Consider the following 19334-nt stretch of genomic DNA (forward strand, 5'->3'; position numbering starts at 1 on the left):
CAGAGCAGCATAATTTTGCCAAATTACTTAAGTCACTGTTAAAGGAAGCATACATATATCCAGTAGCAAAGGATGCTGTGATAGAGTTGTTAAAACATACACAAATGTATGCCCATCTTTTCCCCAGGAAGGGACAACTAATGCAATAGCATGGGAATGTGTAGGTACCATTCTCCATGAGGCCCAGTGAAGGGCTGATCATCTTCCCACCCCCCCCAACACTGCCCACTTGGGCCTCAGTCCACTCTGCTATCAAATTCTCTCAATCAGTTCAGGAGACCTCAGCTGCCCTTCCCCCAACCCTCCCTTCTGGCCAGGCTTCCCCTTGTTTGGCTTCTCTGGTCTGCTTTCATCTCACTGTGGCTTCTGCTCCACCACCGAAGCATGCTGAGGAAAACCCTAACTCTCTAGCCCCTCAGCCTCCTGGGGTATCTTGCAAAAGTCTAGCTGCCCCCTTTGTGAAGCCCACTTCTGGGGCCACTCCCTATTGCTGTGCCCTGCAAAAGGCTGAGATATTGAGCAAGGTGGTTGGAGACCCTTTTTTCTTTCTGATCTCAGTTTTGCCTGATCCTGACAACCCAGAGGTGGACATGTATGTTCACACCTCTTTTGATTTTAACATCCTGAAGGACCTCAGGCAGAGCGTGCTAACTAATGGCGTCCAAAGCCCCTGTACAGTGGGTTTGTCGGACAATGTACTCCAGACTTATTCTCTGCTTCTGCATGATGTTTTTCACTTTGTGAAAACATGCCTGTCCCCCACTCAGTATCTCCACTTTGAGGTGGAACTGCATTCATTAATCAGAGAACAGGCTCATAACAATGTTCAGGGAGATGCTCAGTCTAGAGAAGTTACCATTGATATGTTACTGAGCATGGGTGACGTTTTGGGTTTTAGCAGGCAAGCCTATTGCCCACCATTACTTTTTCATAAGCTAGAGGACCTCCTGTGGAGAGCTTGGGCTTCTGTGCCAGTTGATGGAGCACCTATGCAATCTTTTACTCAAATCATGCAAGGGCCATTGGAAAATTACACAGAATTTGTAGCAAGATTACAACAAATTATTGGGAGACAGATTTCTTATTCCCAGGCAGCAGAGATACAGGAAAATGCTAATATGGATTGCAAACAGGCAATAAATCCTGTTCACTTCTCTAAAGATCTTGGAGCATATAGTAAGGCATGCCAAAATATTGGGTCTCCTTTATACAATTTAGCTCTGATGGCTCAAGGCATCTCCCAAATTAGGTGGTACACACAGTGATTTAAAATGTTTTAATTGTGGAAAATCAGAGCATCTCAGAAAACACTGCAAAATGAAGGTGGCTTTACAAGCTGATCCCAAGCTACTAGATCAGGCATCCAAAGAAAATAAGTTACTGCCTGGCCCTTGCCCTTGCTGTTTAAAAAGCATTCACTAGGCTAATGCCTGCCACTCCAAATATGATAAGGGTGGCACACTGCTGCCAGGAAAATGGAAATTGGGCCCAGGAGACTATAGGAGATCAGAGCTAGGGGGCTCCAGTCCCCCTGAATCAGCAGTACACGGTTCAGTCCCATGCACAAGTACAAAATCAGATGGCATGCGTGTCCAGAGGGACATTTCTTCCCTCATCAGGGGAAGATGGAATAGATCTTCCTGGTGCTCAGAGTTCACCTGCTGTGAGGTGAGACTCCAGTATCTGTCCCCACAGGAATTCATGGCCCACCCCCCCAACAATTGGTTTGATACTTGGAAAATTCTAACTTTGAAAGGCATTACTGTTATTCCAGCGATTGTTGATTCTGACTGTACCTCTGAATTGTTTCTTCCTGTTAGTTCCACAGAACTTTGGGTCATAGAACAAGGAGATTATATTGCACAATTGTTGCTTTTGCCTAAACCAAAATTAAATAATATTAGCTTTAAAAATTCCAGAGGGGATCCTTGGCCAGAAATTCCTGAAGAAGAGACTTATTTCACCCAAGAGATTTCCAAAACCTGGCCCATGTGCAAAATTAAATTGAATGGCAAATTCTTTACAGGACTGATAGACATGGTCACGAACATGTCCATGATTGGCACATGTGTTTGGCTGTCATCTTGGGGGAAAAAACCAACTAAAACATCTCTGAAGGCCTCGGTGTCCCCCAACAAGTTTTGCAAAGCTCCCATTCCCCTGCCTCATGAAGGGCCTGATGAACAATTGGGACATATTTGTCCTTACATAGCTCCCATACCTGTAAATTTATTGGGCAGAGATTTATTGGAAGAATGGAGTGTCATAGTGACTACTTTGCCCCCGAAACCTCACTGGGTCAACGCATGATGTCTAAAAGGGGATATGCCTTCCCCGTGGCCACCCTCCGTGAAGTTGCCTTCTCCCCCAGGGGGGCTGGTCTTATGATTTGGCTGAGCCCCTCGGGGAGGCTGGGCCGTGGAGAGGGTGCGGGTGCCGGGCAGCAGGGACAGCAGGTGCGGGGACCAGGACCGGCGAGGGGACCCGGGCAGCAGCAACCAAGGTGGAGGCAGCGGCGGCTGCGCTTCAAACCCGTTGCTCCCTGCCTTCCCCTCCAGCGGGGGGCGCTGCTGCTTGGGGGGGGAACAGCAGTGGCGGCCCCCCCAGGCAGGCTGGGGCTGAACCTGGCTGGCTCGGAGGCAGGCGGAGACCATGCCTGGAGACCAGCCGGCCACAGCATGGCTCAAGGGCCAGGCACACTGATGCTCAAGTGCGTGGTGGTGGGCCACGGGGTGGTGGGCAAGACCTGCCTGCTCATGAGCTATGCCAACGATGCCTTCCCCAAGGAGTATGTGCCCACCATCTTCGACCACTACGCCATCAGCGTCACTGTTGGGGGCAAGCAGTACCTCCTGGGACTCTATACAGGGCGGGACAGGAAGACTATGATTGTCTGAGTCCTTTATCCTATCCAATGACTGACGGCTTCCCCATATGCTTCTCCGTGGTCAATCCAGCCTCATTTCAAAATGTGAAAGAAGAGTGGGTACCGGAACTTAAGGAATATGCCCCAAATGTACCCTTTTTATTAATAGGAACTCAGATTGATCTCCAGGATGACCCCAAAACTTTAGCAAGACTGAATGATTTGAAAGAAAAACCTATATGTGTGGAACAAGGACAGAAACTAGCAAAAGAGATAGGAGCATGCTGCTATGTGAAATGTTCAGCTTTAACCCAGAAGGGATTGAAGACTGTTTTTGATGAAGCTATCATAGCCATTTTAACTCCAAAGAGACATACAGTTAAAAAAAGAATAGGATCAAGATGTATAAACCGTTGTTTGATTACGTGAAAAACTTCAGTGGCCAAGAAAACTGTCAATTTCTCTCAGAAAGCATATGAAATGCTACAGGGATACCCAGACCTCTTGTATTGAAGCAGTGTCAAATTTGAAAGAAAACAAAAACCTGTCCTCAGAATTCTATAAAGTTCATTAAGAATGTTCCTTAAAGACCTAAGAAGCAGCAAACAGAATCTGAAGCCACAATCTATTATAAATACTTTATTTCAAATAGAAGGTACAATCTCTCAGGGTTTTCATAGTTCAAAAAGCTACAATCACATCATATTGAAACTACATAAAAAAAAAAAACAGTGCTGTAAATGGAACTGCTTGGCTTTGACCATATACATTTCTGCACAGCCCTTATGGAATCTGCACAAAGAAATATCTTTTCCCTTTGCTCCAGTTAATTGTTCTTGTATGTAAGTTGCTTTCTATTCCAGTATATCCAGAATGGTGAAATAACAAGGCCAGCCACGTAGCCAAAGGTTGCTCCAAGTGTACAGGAGATGGGCCATACCTGAAGAGAGAATGTATGAGATCAAAAGCGAAAAGACGTTTATTATATTACCTGAGCACAAGTTAAATGTAAACTAAATATTTCTATATTAAAGCTTAATATGCTTTCTTAAAGAATGCCAAAAGTGTAATAAGGTCATAACTGCATTTATCATCAACACTAAAAATGTACACATTTTAGTTAATGTGCATTAAACTGTAACAAGGCTTCTGACAATTGTAGATTTAGTTTGATGCTCCCCAAATTGCATGAGATACATGCTAATTTACAAATTTAAACTTTGGGTAAGACTTCACCATAATCATGGACTCAGTTTAGCTCTCTGAATTACCTGGTAATTTTTTAAAATTCCCACACTGGCTGTGTACATCAAATGATGAGAAACTGTGTATGCTGACCAAAACACAAGAGAACATTGATTTCTGTTAAAGAGGCAAGACCTAGAATCTAAACATGTTATGTGGAATTTAAAACAGAGCAGCTGCTTCTGTAATAAAACTGTTGTCACCTTTCAGATACAGATATTGCAACTATAGCAGAAGTTATAGAACCACAGTTTATGTACACTCTCAGAATGTAAGTTAAACAGAATACCACTGGCTTCCAAATACCTATTCTCTCCAGTTGTATTACATTTCACAATATTCCATTAAGCCAGAAGTAGATAATGTTGATTTAATTAATCCCGGGGCAGTACGTATTTGTCCCAAGGTGAAAGGTTCTGCTTAAAAAAAAAAAAAAAGGAAACTTTTTCATGGTCATCTGTAAAGCTTATGTGGTACTGGAGCCATTTTTTTTTTTTTTTTTTTTTTTTTTTTGGTACTGGGGATCGAACTCGCGTCCTTGCACTTATGAGTCATTTCTCATCATCATCTGAGGGACAGGTCTTAGGACTGTATTGGAGGTGAACGTTCTTAATAACGGGTCCTGTTATCTAATCTACCTTCTTTGTTTGGTCTGCTGTGGATCTGCCATGTTCTAGATGCCACACAACAGATAGTAGTGCTAGAAAAAGTGTGAGCCACCTAATGCAGTTTAGACATGCATAATCTAATCCACAATTTCCCCTAGCCTTCCTTACATTTAACTTGCTGTTGCCTAAATTATGATTTGGTTTTGGTAGGCTTCTGTTAATTTTTATGATTTGTACTTACAGCTATGTGAATTGCACAGATTGGGTAATGGAACACTAAACATTTATACTTGAAAATGACAGCCTTAAATGCTTATATCAGTCACAAATCTAGGATGTACTGTCTTTGTATGTGAGCTTTGTAGAGATTTTTAAAAATCAAGCATCATCTTCCCCATTGAAGAGTGGAGAGTCTACTGGATAACTAGTCAGAAGCTTTCTCTCAGAACTGGACATTGGATATCTTCCTTCTCTCAAGAAATGGTGGTTCACACTATCATGGCCTTATGTATGGTAAAATGGAATCTTCTGTAACTTTCTCATTTAATTGTGGTCTATTTTTAGGTAGACTTGAAGGAATTGTATAAATCAATTAACATATTATCTGAGCTGTCCAACACATGGTATAAAGGAATTAAGACAGTAAAATATTATACATTTCCTAGTTGCCTTTGGGAATTTGATGGGGATTTTTTTTCAAATTTACATCTTTGAAACCCTTCACACTTGGTTTACTAGGCAATGAAAATTAAAATCTAGAATTTGTCCTGGCCTAAGAGATGGATTAAGAATCTGGAAACACAAGCTGGTGTCACCTGTTTCTTGACTGGGCCTCAGGTTCCTCACCTTACAGTATGGAAGGTTGAAGAGATGATCTCCAGTGTCTCTCCCATCTATCAGTTCTTAGTGTCTTCTTTCCTGATCACAGTAATCACTGTTGGATACCACCTTCTCCAGGTGGTAAAGATCATGTACACAGACTTGCAGAACTGTAAGCAAAGATGATTGTATCATCTGAACCTGAGGTGCCTTAGGTGCTCTGCTGACCTTGATGAGGTTTGGAGTTTCTCATGCTTATTCAGAGCTTTTTAATTGCTTTAGTTATTTAGTGTTTCTTTTTGTAATCCTTCCTGCTACTTAAACTAAAAACCAAAGATTTGTTTTCTATTCATAAGCAGATTGTAGAAAAATTGGCTTACTTTCAGAGACATGTTTTTTCATTAAAGGCTTAGGTTTTAATAGAAATTCAGATGAATCTCTGGAATGACTCTTTCAAACTAGTAAACTATTTGGGAAATAAAATACACTTCAAAAATACTTTATTGCCATGAATTTTGCTAGTAAATGCAAATATATTGCTTCTAATAAGGTCATGTGTGAAAGAACTTAAAAGAGATTTGTAGTTAATCTGTTTTTGCTTATAGTGAATTAGTTCTAAAGTTCTTAAAAATGATTTTAGGGACTCCTTAAAATCTTATTTAATACTTTGCTAATTTACACCCTTATTTTATCTCTATAGGTACATTTTAGGTTAGCCATGTTGAAAAATATTTCCAGTAAGTAAGCTTGAATTAATGGTATTTGTCATGAATTATCTTAGAGACTGCTTCCATTTGATTTTTAATTATCTTAAATACCAAATTAAATACTGGTTTGTTGGTTGTTGTTTTTAAAGGGATTGTTTCTTTTAACAGTGTCCCTTAACACACAGGATTACAAATAAAATGATACTCATAGTTTAAAAAAAAGAAAAGGGATATGAACCAGAAGTAGGATTAGGCAAGCAGCTTCAGGGTGGAATGCAGCCTATAGAACAGCAACAGAAAAATAATCACCTCGGAATTGGATGTGATAAAAAATTTTTAGTTGGGGCTATTGAAGTTTCTCTGCCCAAGGCAACTTTGCCTTTACAATGGAAATTGAATGACCCCATTTGGGTTGATCAATGGCCCCTACCACAGGAGAAACTAACCATTTTAGAGCAACCTATATTAGAACAACTTAACAAAGGGCATTTAAAACCATTCATGAGCCCCTGGAACACACCCCTTTTTATTATTCCAAAAAGGTCAGGGAAATGGTATTGGCCTCATGACTTATGGACAGTTAATCCCAGCCTCATTCCCATGAAGGCATTGCAACCTGGCTTACCAAACCCAGTGGCAATTCCCCAGAAGTGGCCACTTATAGATTTAGAAGACTGTTTTTTCAACATTTCTTTGTGGCTGACAGACCAACCTTGATTTGCCTTTTATTGGATTAGGCCTAAAATAGGGATAACAACTTTTGAATTGCTGAATTTATGTGAAATATCACAGGGAGATTCTGATCTTAATTCCCCTCAAAAATTAACTCCAGAGACACAAAAGGAGTTACAATTAATAGAACAAAGCCTACATAACCATCAGATTTTTTGTATAAACTCTAATTATCTGGTTCATTTGTTTGTGCTTAACATCCCCAATCACCTATAGGTTTAATAGGGTACTAGAATGAGACACAGGTCTTTCCCATGGAATTTTTTTTTTTTCTAACTAGTTAATGAAATCTCTACAATTATATCTAGAGCAAATTGAAAAAATAGTTTTCTTGGGACATAATCGAACCTGGCAATTATTTGTTGCTGATCCTCATTTCATCATTATCCCAATTGATAAGGCTCAAATGCAGACACTGCTACAAAGTGCTTTGTATTGCCAAGTAGCCTTTGCAGATTTCAATGGACAGATAGATAATTATCATCCTAGAGATCCTCCATTTCAGTTTTTTGCACAACATGAATTTATTCTCCCCAAGGTTATTCAATTTCAGCCATTGTAAGGTGCCTCAGCCTATTTCACCAAGGGCTCTTCTCCAGGCCAAACAGCAATTTGGAGCTCTTCCTTTAGCTATGTGTTGCCTATACCTGGTCTTTCTGCTCAGAGGTCAGAGTTGCTAGCCATTTTCTCCGTGATTGAAAACTTCCCTTCCCAACCTCTTAATATTTTAAGTGATTCTTCTTATGCAGTGTGGTTGACTCAAAGACTGGAAGGAGCTATGGTCTGCTCTACCTTAGACCCTAAATTATTAAACTTGTTTTTAAGATTACAAAAGGCCATATGTCAAAAAATTGGTCCTGCCTTAATAACTTGAGGGAGAGATTTTTGCCTGTGTGCTGACAGATAAGGATGAAACCTTGTGGCTGCCCTCCTGGAATGTGTGATCATGGGTCATGCTGGTGAAACCACCAACATCTCAGAGACCAGGGATAGCACCCCCACTGAGAGCAATGAGCCAGATGCACCTGAGTGACCCACCTCACCAGCAACGACCAACAAATCCGCAGCAGGGCCCAGGACTGAGATGATGCCACCAGAAAAAGAATAATTATAGATTTATGGTAAAAAATAAAAAAGGGGAGAACAACTTCAAAATGTTCTTTTTACATTTACAGGTATAAAAGCACTTACATTCCTTCTGATTCTAATCTCAAAAGATCTCTGTTAATTGACTACAAAAGTTTTTGACTAGTCTTGTATACAATTATAAACCTAAAAATCATAAAAGGTATATTATAATTCAATATGGCCAAATATATTTGAGTGCACTCTAGTTTTATAAATTGTTTTATATGTTTCTCTGTTGTCTGTTTGTCCATTTGTACAGTTGAACTCAAATTTTATTTTCCTCTCTTTTCCTTTTCACCTTTTGAAAAAGAAATTTTTCTTAAAAGATATTCACCTATTATTAAATTGGCTTCATGGGTACTCCCTTTGATGAATAAAGAAGTGGCTGCCCTGAAAGTAATTATTCTGGCCTTAATTCACTAGAGAGACCCCCTAGTAATTTTCATAATCTTATGGTGTTGTTGGTCTCTCTAGAGGGAGACCTGGAGACCCCAGAGAGCACCGACCTTTAAAGAAAGAAAAGGAGACAGCTGGGGGATGAAACAGCACTTTATTTTTTAGGTCACTGTTCTCTGTTTTGACCCAGATTGGGTCTAGCAGTCAGGTTTTATACATTTTTGACAGGCAATTCTGACATCATTATTCTTTGTTTTCTCAGAAGAACATCTGTGACATTCCTGCACATCTCTGGCCTTTGTTTATCATTACAGCAATGTCACATTTATCTTAGTCTTAAAGGTTAACAAGTAACTCATAAAGCCACAGGCAAGTTTACATGTCTTGTGTCTCTGTTCACCAGAGCTGTACATCTAAGAATACATAGCAGCCCTCCTCTATCAGATGTTCCAAGAAAGCAGGGCGATTTCAGCAGAAATCAAGCCCACAATCTTTCCCTCCATCTGTAGAGTCACAGGACCGTGGTCCTCTGACCCCAGACAATGGTTACTAATAGAGCTTAGGAAAACATATGTACTTCCTATGAACTTTTACATCTTTTAAGGCTTTCTGCAATCCTTTCAGCAAACAGACCTGAGGAAGTTCTCTGAGACATTTACTTAGTTCTTTCCGTTAACAAGTTTCTTACAATTAGTAACTAAATCCTAGAGTTGAGGAGATTCACAGAGAATTGCTTAATTTTCTCATTTCACAAGCTTCTTACAATTAGTAACTAAATCTTACATTTTCCCACATTATGGGAGATACACCACAATAGATATTGTATCAATATGTTATTATAAATTGATTACATTGGTTATCATTGAAGTTTAAGGTCTAAATATGTTATTATAAAATATTTATATTGGTTAAGTTCTAAAAATGTTATTGTGATATGTCTCTATTGGTCATCTTCAAAAGATTAATTTCTGTGGCATAAACAAAACAGTGTTATTAGAAAGATGTTTTTGGTACCAAACTACTTTGAAGAACACAAGGTTTTATATAACTGTGATATTTATTACTGCTCCTTTTCTGGTATTGTTTATGGTAATAACATTTTGATTCAGATATTTGCCTTTTTCTTATGCTCCAGTCACCTATGATAATAAGCAACCTGTAGGCTGATTTATTTCCTTAGATGACATCCTATAAAAAGATAACTACTTAGGGATTCAACCACAAGAATAACCATAATTGGCAATAATAACAGTCTTTTAACTATATTTTTATTCCAAAATGTTTAATATCCAGGTAAAATTATAATAGTTGAGTTCACTACTCCTCTTACAACATTAATGTTATTGACCTTCTCTTCTTGGTGTTCAACAACCAAAGTTTAGAAACCAGAACTAAAAAGATATCTGTCTGGGCTAAGATGACAGCCAATATTTTGGCCCTGGCCCTCCAAGGTTAACTACAACAAAAAGATTCAGGACATGAGGAAGGTACCTTCTCCAAGATCCTACACCTTTGGTGAGTCACCGAACCTCCTGAACAGGGAGGTTGCTGAACACCAAAATGATAAGATCCAAAAAAATGTGTGCCAAAGGAATGTCACCTGGATGAAAAAAAAAATCTCCCATGCTTTCACAGAAAGCAACATGGTCAAGCAAGGCCATGACATATCCTGGCAGCTGACACTGACAAAGGAGCTAAGAGGCTCTATAGATGGTTCCAAGACAGTGCCTGTGGAGACTTAATTGACCTTGATACCAAGAGGTTGATTTTATTTAATATAGGTCTCACCATAACTTGGTCTTAAACACCCACTAGAAAAGTATAACTAAGACAATATTTATTTGAGTTCAACAAAAGTTTTAGATTTTGTAGCCAACATTGTTTAAAAAATATTATTAGATTTTTAATCTTTTTACAGCCCCAATTAAGAGAAATTATGCTTATTGTAGACAGCTAAGCCAGTCAAACACACTATAGATCCTCACAATATATAAGGACAAGCCATTGTTGGGTGTGCACACTTTTCCTAAAAACACCTTCACATATTGGAATTTCAATTGGCATTGCATTAAACCTATATAATAGTTTTGGAAGTAAGGCCATTTTCACTATATTGGTTCTTCCTATCCAGGAAGAAGGGATGTCTTTCCATTTTCTTATATCCTCCTCAATCTCGTTTTTCAAAGCACTATAGTTTCCAGTGTAGAGGTCTTTTACTTCCTTTGTTAGACTGACACCTAGATATTTCATTTTTTTGAATGCTATTGTAAAAGGAATTGTTTCCCTAATTTCTCTGTCAGTGAGTCTATTATTTTTATATAAAATGGTTGTTATTTTTTGACTGTTGACCTTATATCCAGCTACTCTACTGAATCTGTCAAGTAACTCTAGAAGTCTTTTGGCAGAGTATTTTGGGTCTTCTATGTAAAGTATCATATCATCAACAAATAATGACAGCTTAACTTCTTCCTTTCCTATTTTTATTCCTTTTATTTCTTTCTCTAATATAACAATATATTTCACAGAACTAGAGAAAACAATCCAAAAATTCATTTGGAACCAGAAGAGACCTAGAATAGCAAAAGAAATTTTAGGCAACAGAGATATGGCTGGGGGTATTACAATCCCCAACTTGAAACTATACTACAAAGCTACTGTGATAAAACCAGCATAGTATTGTCAAAGAAACAGACCCAAGGATCAGTGGAATAGATTAGAAGATGCAGAAACAACTACAAATATGCTCAGCCACCTCATCTTTGACAAAGGAGCCAACCATCCTCATTGGAGGAAAGATAGCCTATTTAATAAAGAGTGTTGGAAAAACTGGATTTCAACCTGCCAAAGATTAAAACTAGACCCATACCTATCACCATGCACTAAATTAAGATTGAAGTGGATTAAAGATTTAAATATTAGGACAGAAACACTAAATTTTCTGGAAGATACATTAGGTAGAACTCTTGAAGATATTGGTATATTAAAAACTTTATGAACAAAACCTCAGTGGCATAGGAACTTCCACAAAGAATCAACAACTGGGATCTTATCTCATTAAAAATTTCTGCACTGCAAGGGAAACCACCAACAGAGCTAGGAGACAACCTACAATGTGGGAAAAAGAATTTTAGGAACTGTACCTTAGACAAAGAACTATTATCTAGAATATATAAAGAACTGAAAAAAGTCAGATGCCCCCAAAATCAAAGACCCATTTCAAAAATGGACATCTGAAATGAAGACATTTCTCAAAGAAGTAAAAGCAGCAAATAAACATATGAAAAAAATGTTCAACATCACTGGTTATTTGAGAGATGCAGATGAAAACAACACTGTGATTCCACCTCCCCCCAAAAATAATGGCTGCTATCAAGAAATCAAAAAATAACAAATGCTGGTGGGGTTGTGGGGAGAAAGGAACCCTTCTCCATTGTTGGTGGGAATGCAGACTGGGTGCAACCACTGAGGAACTCAGTATAGAGATACCTCAAAGAACTAGGCTTAGAGGTCCCATTCGACCCAGCTATCCCCCTGCTGGGTGTCTTCACAAAAGAATTAAAAGAATCTTACCACAGTGATATACATGCACCCATGTTCATAGCAGCATAGTTTGTAATAGCGAAAGCTTGGAAACAGCCCAAGTTCCCATGAACTGGAAACTGGAATAAAAAGATGTATTTTTTTTTTATAAAATAGAGTACTACTCAGCCATAAAGAATGAGAAACTAGAGATATTTATAGCTAAATGGATGCATATTGAGGCCATACTCTTAAGTGAAATAAATCGGACACATATGTGTTAATACCGGATAGTTTTTTTGGTGTGAGAAACTGAAAGTGTAATTAAGGATACACAGGGATGAAATGGCATAATAACATATTTCTTGGATTGTGTTTCCATTGAGTGTCATATGACTGTATTGATATTTAAATTAGGGAGAAGTTCAGCCTGTGTGGAGTCTGCTAACTGGAGTTTTTTTCCAGATCATTATTTGTTCAATGTTGGTTTTGGGGATCTTTCTGATACAAATCACATCCTCTGATGTTGGTACTTGAGATGCTTTTTAAAGTTATACGGAAAAATGTTTAAGTGCTTTTCAGTTTTGTTTTGGTTGAGTTCTACTGTATTTGAATATTATTGTAGTTTTTTTCCCCTTGCATTGTTCTTCTTTGAGTGATTTTAATTTTTGTATGTCTGTGTGTTTGATAATAAAGTTATTGTAAATTTAAAAAAACACCTTCACATAAAACAAAGAGAAAGGGAGCTATGTTGGGAGCAATGCTACATAATTTTAGGGAAAAGTCATTTGAATAGGCCTAGTTCTCCTGCCTACAGGCCAGCTATGGCATTTCAAGACATAATTCTATTTTGGCCTCCCAGTCACAACTGAGACCTCAATGATCTGGTGATGCTGTGATGCTTCAGGACAAGATTACACCAGCAGGAGACATCCTGGGAGGAACCAAATCTTCATCTGCATAGTTCCTCATTGTTCTTGGATTTCCACTGCCCCCCAGTCTTTTGTTACACTTTGTTTATCCCAATGTGAGGTACTGAACTCTGCATTTCATTTGTTACATTTGTTTCCCCAAGTACTGAATAAAATGTGCAGCAAGCTTGGGGGCTTTTGCCTTTGCTCCCCAGAACAGCACTGATCAGGCTCAAAGCTCAGCTTCTTCTCCAAGTCTCATCTTTTCTACCTTTTCTGTATAATAAGTTAATTTGCCTTGTGCTGCCATGGCTCACAGGAGACTAGGACTTGCTGCAGAGGTTCTAGTAACATCCCCTTTCCCTGTTCCTTACATGAACTATTTCCACTATTTCTCCATTCAAGTCTAATAAGAACTGACTTTAATCTCTGAAACCATGAGCTAAAATAATCTTTTTATTTTTAAGACCTGTATTTCAGGTATTTTTTACCTACTACAAAAAAATAATAAAATTAACAGTTTCAGAACAAAATAAACTGCCAAATATATCAACACTTCCTTTAGAAGATTATATAAATGAGTTATCTCTATGAATGCTCTTCATAGATTTTCATCATTTAAACATATTACAGTGTGACTCCAGCAACACCTTCCATATTAAAACCATTTCCCATGTAAACACTTGTGAGAGGTCAAACTCCCAGTAGTTTTTATACAAATGTCACCAGCTTTCCACTGCTCTGCAACTTGTGGCTAACACCACATTTTCCACAGTTGTTTTGAGAAGCTGAACACAATATGCCAAAGAGATCTTCAGCCCAAGATGGTCCAAGGGGATAGTCTTGGCATTCTTCTTTAGGCTCAATTTATATCATGGATTCAAGTGTTGGTGGAAGGTAGAGATGCTGTTTGGCAGGTAGTGATTCAGCCTCCATATGTAAACTGCTGCAGAGACATTTAGAATTTTGGAGCAAGGTTCTGCCATCAGTTGCAGACATCTACTCTCCCCAGAAAAAATCAGCTGTTGGCATGTTACTGGGCTGTACTGCAAACTGAATGCTTGACCATGGGACACTAGGTTACCATGGAACCAGAGTTGCCTATTATGAGTTGGATATTATATGATCCACTGAGTCATAAGCTTGGAGGTGCACAGCAACAGTTTATCATTAAATAGAAATGGTATATATATGATTGAGCCATAGAAGGTCCACAGGATAGAAGTAAGTTACATGAAAAATTTTTCCAGATGCCCAAGCCTCCTACTCTTTCCATATTGTTGTCCATTTCCCAGCATGCACCTATGGGCTCATGAGGTGTGTCATATATTAGCAATCAGAGAATGAGAAGGCCACGGCCTGGTTTACTTGTGGTTCTGCTCTTTATGAAGACACCATCTCCAAGTGGGCAGCAGAAGAATTACACCCCCGTTCTAAGACATCCATGAAAGACAGTAGAGAAAGGAAATCTTCACAGTGACCAAAATTATGGTCAGTGCTCCTGGCAGTATATTTTACTTGGAAGGGGAAATGGCTAGGTGTGCACATACATATGATTCATGGGCTGTAGCCAATAGTCTGGTGTGATGGTCAGGACTTTGGAAGATACATCACTGGAAAATTGGTGAGAAAGATATTCAGGGAAGAGGCTCATCAGAAAAAATTATTTTCCATAAATCCTTGCCATATGGGTAAAGGATGTAAAAATATTTGTATCCCATGTAAACACTCAGCAAAAAGTGACCTCAGCAGAACAGGACTTTAACAATCAAGTGGATAAGATAACCCATTCTCTAGATAGAAGTCAATCTCTTTTTTCATCGACCTTGTCATTGCTCCATGGGCTCATGAACAGAATGGCCATGGTAGCAGGGATGGAGGTTATGGATAGACTCACCAAGTTTGATCTGGCTACAGCCACTGCTGAATGCCCAATATGCCAGCAACAGGGACCAACACTGAGTCCCTGAGAAGGCACCATTCCCCAGGGTGTTCAGCCTATGACCTGGTGTCAGGTTGTTGATATTGGACCCCTTTCATAATAGAAAGGACAGTGGTTTGCCCTTACTGGCATAGATACTTATTCTGGATATGGATTTGCCTGCCCTGCATGCAATACTTCTGCCAAAACTGCCATCTGTTGACTCACAGAATGCCTTATCCACCATCACGGAATTCCACATAGCATTGCCTCAGGCCAAGGAACACATTCTATGGCCAAAGAAGTAAGGTAATGGGCTCCTGTTCATGGAATTAACTGGTTGTACCATGGTCTCACCATCCAGAAGGGGCTGGAGTAATACAAAAGTGTAATCATCTTCTGAAGACAAAGTTACAGAGCTCATTATGTGGCAATAGCTTGGAGGGCTGGTGCATTTTTCAAAAGGCTGTATGTGTTTTAAATCAGCATCCAATATATGGTACTGTCTTCCATAGCCAGGATTCATGGGTCCAGGAATCAAGGGATGGAAGTGGGAATGGCACCCCTCACCATTATTCACAGTGATCTACTAGCAAACTTTTGCTTCCTGTTCCCATGATTTTATGCTCTACTGGCTTAGAAGTCTCAGTGCCAGAGGAGGAAAGGCTTATACCTTGAAGCACAAGATTGATACAATTGAACTGGAAGGTAAGACTTCACCCTGGTCACTTTGGTCTCCTCATGCCTCTCAGTAAGCAAGCTAAAAAGGGAGTTACAGTATTGGAAGTGGTTACTGATTCAGACCATCAAAGGAAAATTGGGCTATCATTCCATAATGGAGGAAAGGAAGAATATACTTGGAATGCAGGATATCCCATAAGGCACCTTGTGGTATGCACTGTTATTAAAGCCAATGGGAAACTACAACAACCCCATCCAGGCAGAATGACAAATAGTTAAAAACCTTCAGGAGTGAAAGTTTGGGTCACCACCAGAGAAAGAACCAAGACCTGCTGAGGTGCTTTCTGAAGGCCAAGGGAATACAGAATGTGTGGTAAAAGTAGTCCTAAATACCAGCTACAACACTGTGATCAGTTACAAAAAGGAGCATTGTAATTGTAAAAAAAATCTCCTAGTCAATATAATATAATGTTGATGGACTTAATTTTGCTTCTTAAGTATTGTTAAACTTATGTTCAAGTTATAAAATATTAGGAGTAAGGATCACCCGAGAAAACTTTCATTCCATTATGGGGTAGGAATTAATGCATTTTCATATGTATGCAGGATAATTATAACAAGTGTAATTATGAATTTGTTTTTGTGTCAAGACTGTGGTTTAAAGTTTGATTGTCAACTTGATAGTTATCACAGTTAACTGATTGTGTCAACTTGAGTAAGAAACACCCAACCAGTCAAGAAGATATAAAAATTTTAAGTAACCCAATATTAATCGCTTCAATTGAAGAAATAATTTAAAAACTGTCAATAACAACAAAAAAGCCCAGACTGTGATGAATTCATTGCTGAATTCTACAAGAATTACAGAGAAGATCTAATGTCACTAGTCCTCAAATTCTTTAATGGAATTGAAAGGGAAGTAATACTCCCAAACTCTTTCCTGGAAGAAAAACCAGAGAAAGGCCCAACCAAAACAGAACTACAGGCCAATCTCCTTAATGAACACAGATGCAAAAATTCTCAGTAATAGATTCACAAACAGAATGCAGTGAATCATCAAGAAGATTGTACACCATGGGTAAGTAGGCTTCATCCCAGGGATTCAGGGATGGTTCAATATGTGTAAATTAATAAATGTAATACACCACATCAACAGAACCCAGGACAAAAAACACAGGATCATCTCAATAATTGCAGAAAATCGTTTGACAAAGTCCAGCACCCATTCACAATAAAAAACCTAGAAAAAATTGCAATAAAATGTGTTCATCTCAATCTGATAAAGGCCATCTATGAAAAAGCAACTGCCAACATCATATTAAATGATCAAAAGGTAAAAGTTTTCACTCTAACATGAGGAACAAGACAAGGATGCTATAACCACTCCTATTTAATATATTTCTGGAAATATAAGTGAGAGCAATTCAACAAGAAAAGGAAACAAATGGAATATGGATAGGAAAGGAAGAAAATAAATGATCATTTTTGCTGATGGCACAATACTCTACATAGAAGATGCCCAAAACTCCAACAAATGATTTCTAGAATTAATAACCAAATTCATCAGCATACAAGGATACAAAGTCAATACAGAAAAAAAAAAATCAATAGCATTCCTGTACATGAATAACAAACTCATTGAGAGAGAAATTGGGGAAACCACGCATCAAGAAAAATGAAATGCTTAGGAATCAGTCTAACAAAGGAAGTAGAAGATCTATAGACTGAAAACTTCAGTACTCTGAAAAAAATCAAAGAGGATATTAGAAAATGGAAAGATATCCCTTCTTCTTGGATAGGCAGAACCAATATATTGAAAATAGTAATACTTTCAAAACTGTTGTACAGATTTAATGCAATCCCAATCAAAATAACAACAGCATACTTCACAGATCTAGAGAAAACAATCATAAAATTCATATGGAATGAGAAGACATCTAGAATAGCAAAAACAATTCTGGGCAGCAAAGGCAAAGGCTTTGAAATTATATTAAAAAGCTAACATGACAAAAATGGCATGGTACTGGAACAAAAAACAGAGGCTAGGATCAATGGAAAAAATATATAAGATGCATAAATAATTCCAAGCAAATTCAGCTACCTTATCTTTGATAAAGGGCCCAAACACCTTCAGTGGAAGAAAGATACCCTCTTTAATAAATGGAGCTGGGAAAACTGGCTTTCCACATGCAAAAGATTAAACTTAGACCCATATTACTCACAATGTACTAAACTAAAATTGAAATAGATCAAAGATGTAAATATCAAAACAGAAACACTGAATTCACTGGAAGATAAATAGATAAGACACTTGAAGATATAGGTATAGGCAAAGACTATAACCAGAATGCCAATTTCACAAGAAATATTACAAAGAATCAACAAATGGGCTCTCACCATATTAAAAAGCTTTTGCAAAGCAGAAGAAATCACCAACAGAGTAAAGAGAAAAGCCACAGAATGGTGAAAAAATTTTCTGAGCTATTCCTCAGACAGATTCTTTATCTCTAGAATATATAAAGAACTCAAAAAAATCAGACCCCCAAATTTAAAGACCCAGTTCAAAAATGGGCATCTGAGATGAATAGATACTTCTCAGATGAAATAGAAACACCAAGTAAATACATTTTTAAAAATTTGACATCACCAATCATCTGAGAAATGGAAATTAAAACACTGAGATTCCATCACACTCCAGGAAGAAAGGCTATCATGAAGAAATCAGCCAATAACAAATGCTGGCAAGGCTATGGGAAGAAAGAACCCTTCTCCACTGTTGGTAGGAGTGTAAATTGGTACAACCAATATGGAACTCAGCATAGAGATTTCTCAAAAAACTAAAACTAGAGGTTCTATTTGACCCAGCTATTCCTCTTCTTGGTATCTTCCTCAAAGTGTTAAAAGCATTGTACCACAATGATATATGCACAGCCATGTTTATAGCAGCATGATTTGTATTAGCTACATCTTGTGAACAGCCTAGATGCCCATCAACAGAGGAACAGATAAAGAAAATGTGACCTTATATACAATAGAGTACTACTCTGACATAAAGGATAAACTTGAGACTTTTTTAGGTAAATGGATGCACTTTGAGACCTAAGTTTTCTTTATCCCCACTCTGAACTGTGGTTTGGGAGATTTTCTTTTCCAAGCAACCTTATCATGATACCAAAATTCTCCATAACAGTAATTGGAAGAGATACACTGTTCCTATTCAGGGCCATTTTGACATTCAAAACTCTGACAACACATGTCCTAGTTGCTAGGGACTTAGGCAGCTTAACCCCATGGAGTTCAATGTCTTCACCATGAAATGATCACCCAGCACGGTATGATGGCACCTCAAGAAGGGCTGTCAATGCCACTCTATTCATGACTCAGTGCTAGGACAGTACTCTATATCCTCACAAAAGACAGTGTTACCATAAGAAAGAAGCTAGAATAAGGATAAAATAAATTATTGATAAGTTTTTGGCTACAGGGTTATGAGTGCCATGCCAATTCCAGTGCAATACAACCATCCTAACAATAGCCCACCAATGAGACAGTCATATCTATTCACCCATTAGTAACAAACCCATATACTCTTTTTTATGCAGATCCCAGGGTACGCAAAATAGCTCCCTGTTCTTGATCTCAAAGATGCCTTCTTTCCTATCCCTATGGATCCTAATATCTGTTTGCCATTGTTTGTTTGTTTTTTCTTTTTTCTTTTTGGTACTGGGGATCAAACTCAGGACCTTACACTTGCAAGGCAGGTGGTGGAACCACCGAGATAAACCCCTGGCCCTCTGTTTG

At 38.4% G+C, this 19334-nt stretch overlaps 1 protein-coding gene and 1 pseudogene across 1 annotated transcript in view; one reads left to right on the top strand and one right to left on the bottom strand.

The window, feature by feature from the left end:
- LOC101718729 (uncharacterized) overlaps positions 1-19334 on the bottom strand; it is a 169369-nt gene that overhangs the window by 63916 nt on the left and 86119 nt on the right. The window lies entirely within an intron of this gene.
- Positions 2679-3312, top strand: LOC101718373 (rho-related GTP-binding protein RhoQ pseudogene; annotated as a pseudogene).

The sequence above is a fragment of the Heterocephalus glaber genome, unplaced genomic scaffold (genome assembly GCF_053883595.1).
Source record: "Heterocephalus glaber isolate CG9 unplaced genomic scaffold, H.glaber_assembly_v1.0 deba00000546, whole genome shotgun sequence".
Classification (NCBI taxonomy): domain Eukaryota; kingdom Metazoa; phylum Chordata; class Mammalia; order Rodentia; family Bathyergidae; genus Heterocephalus; species Heterocephalus glaber.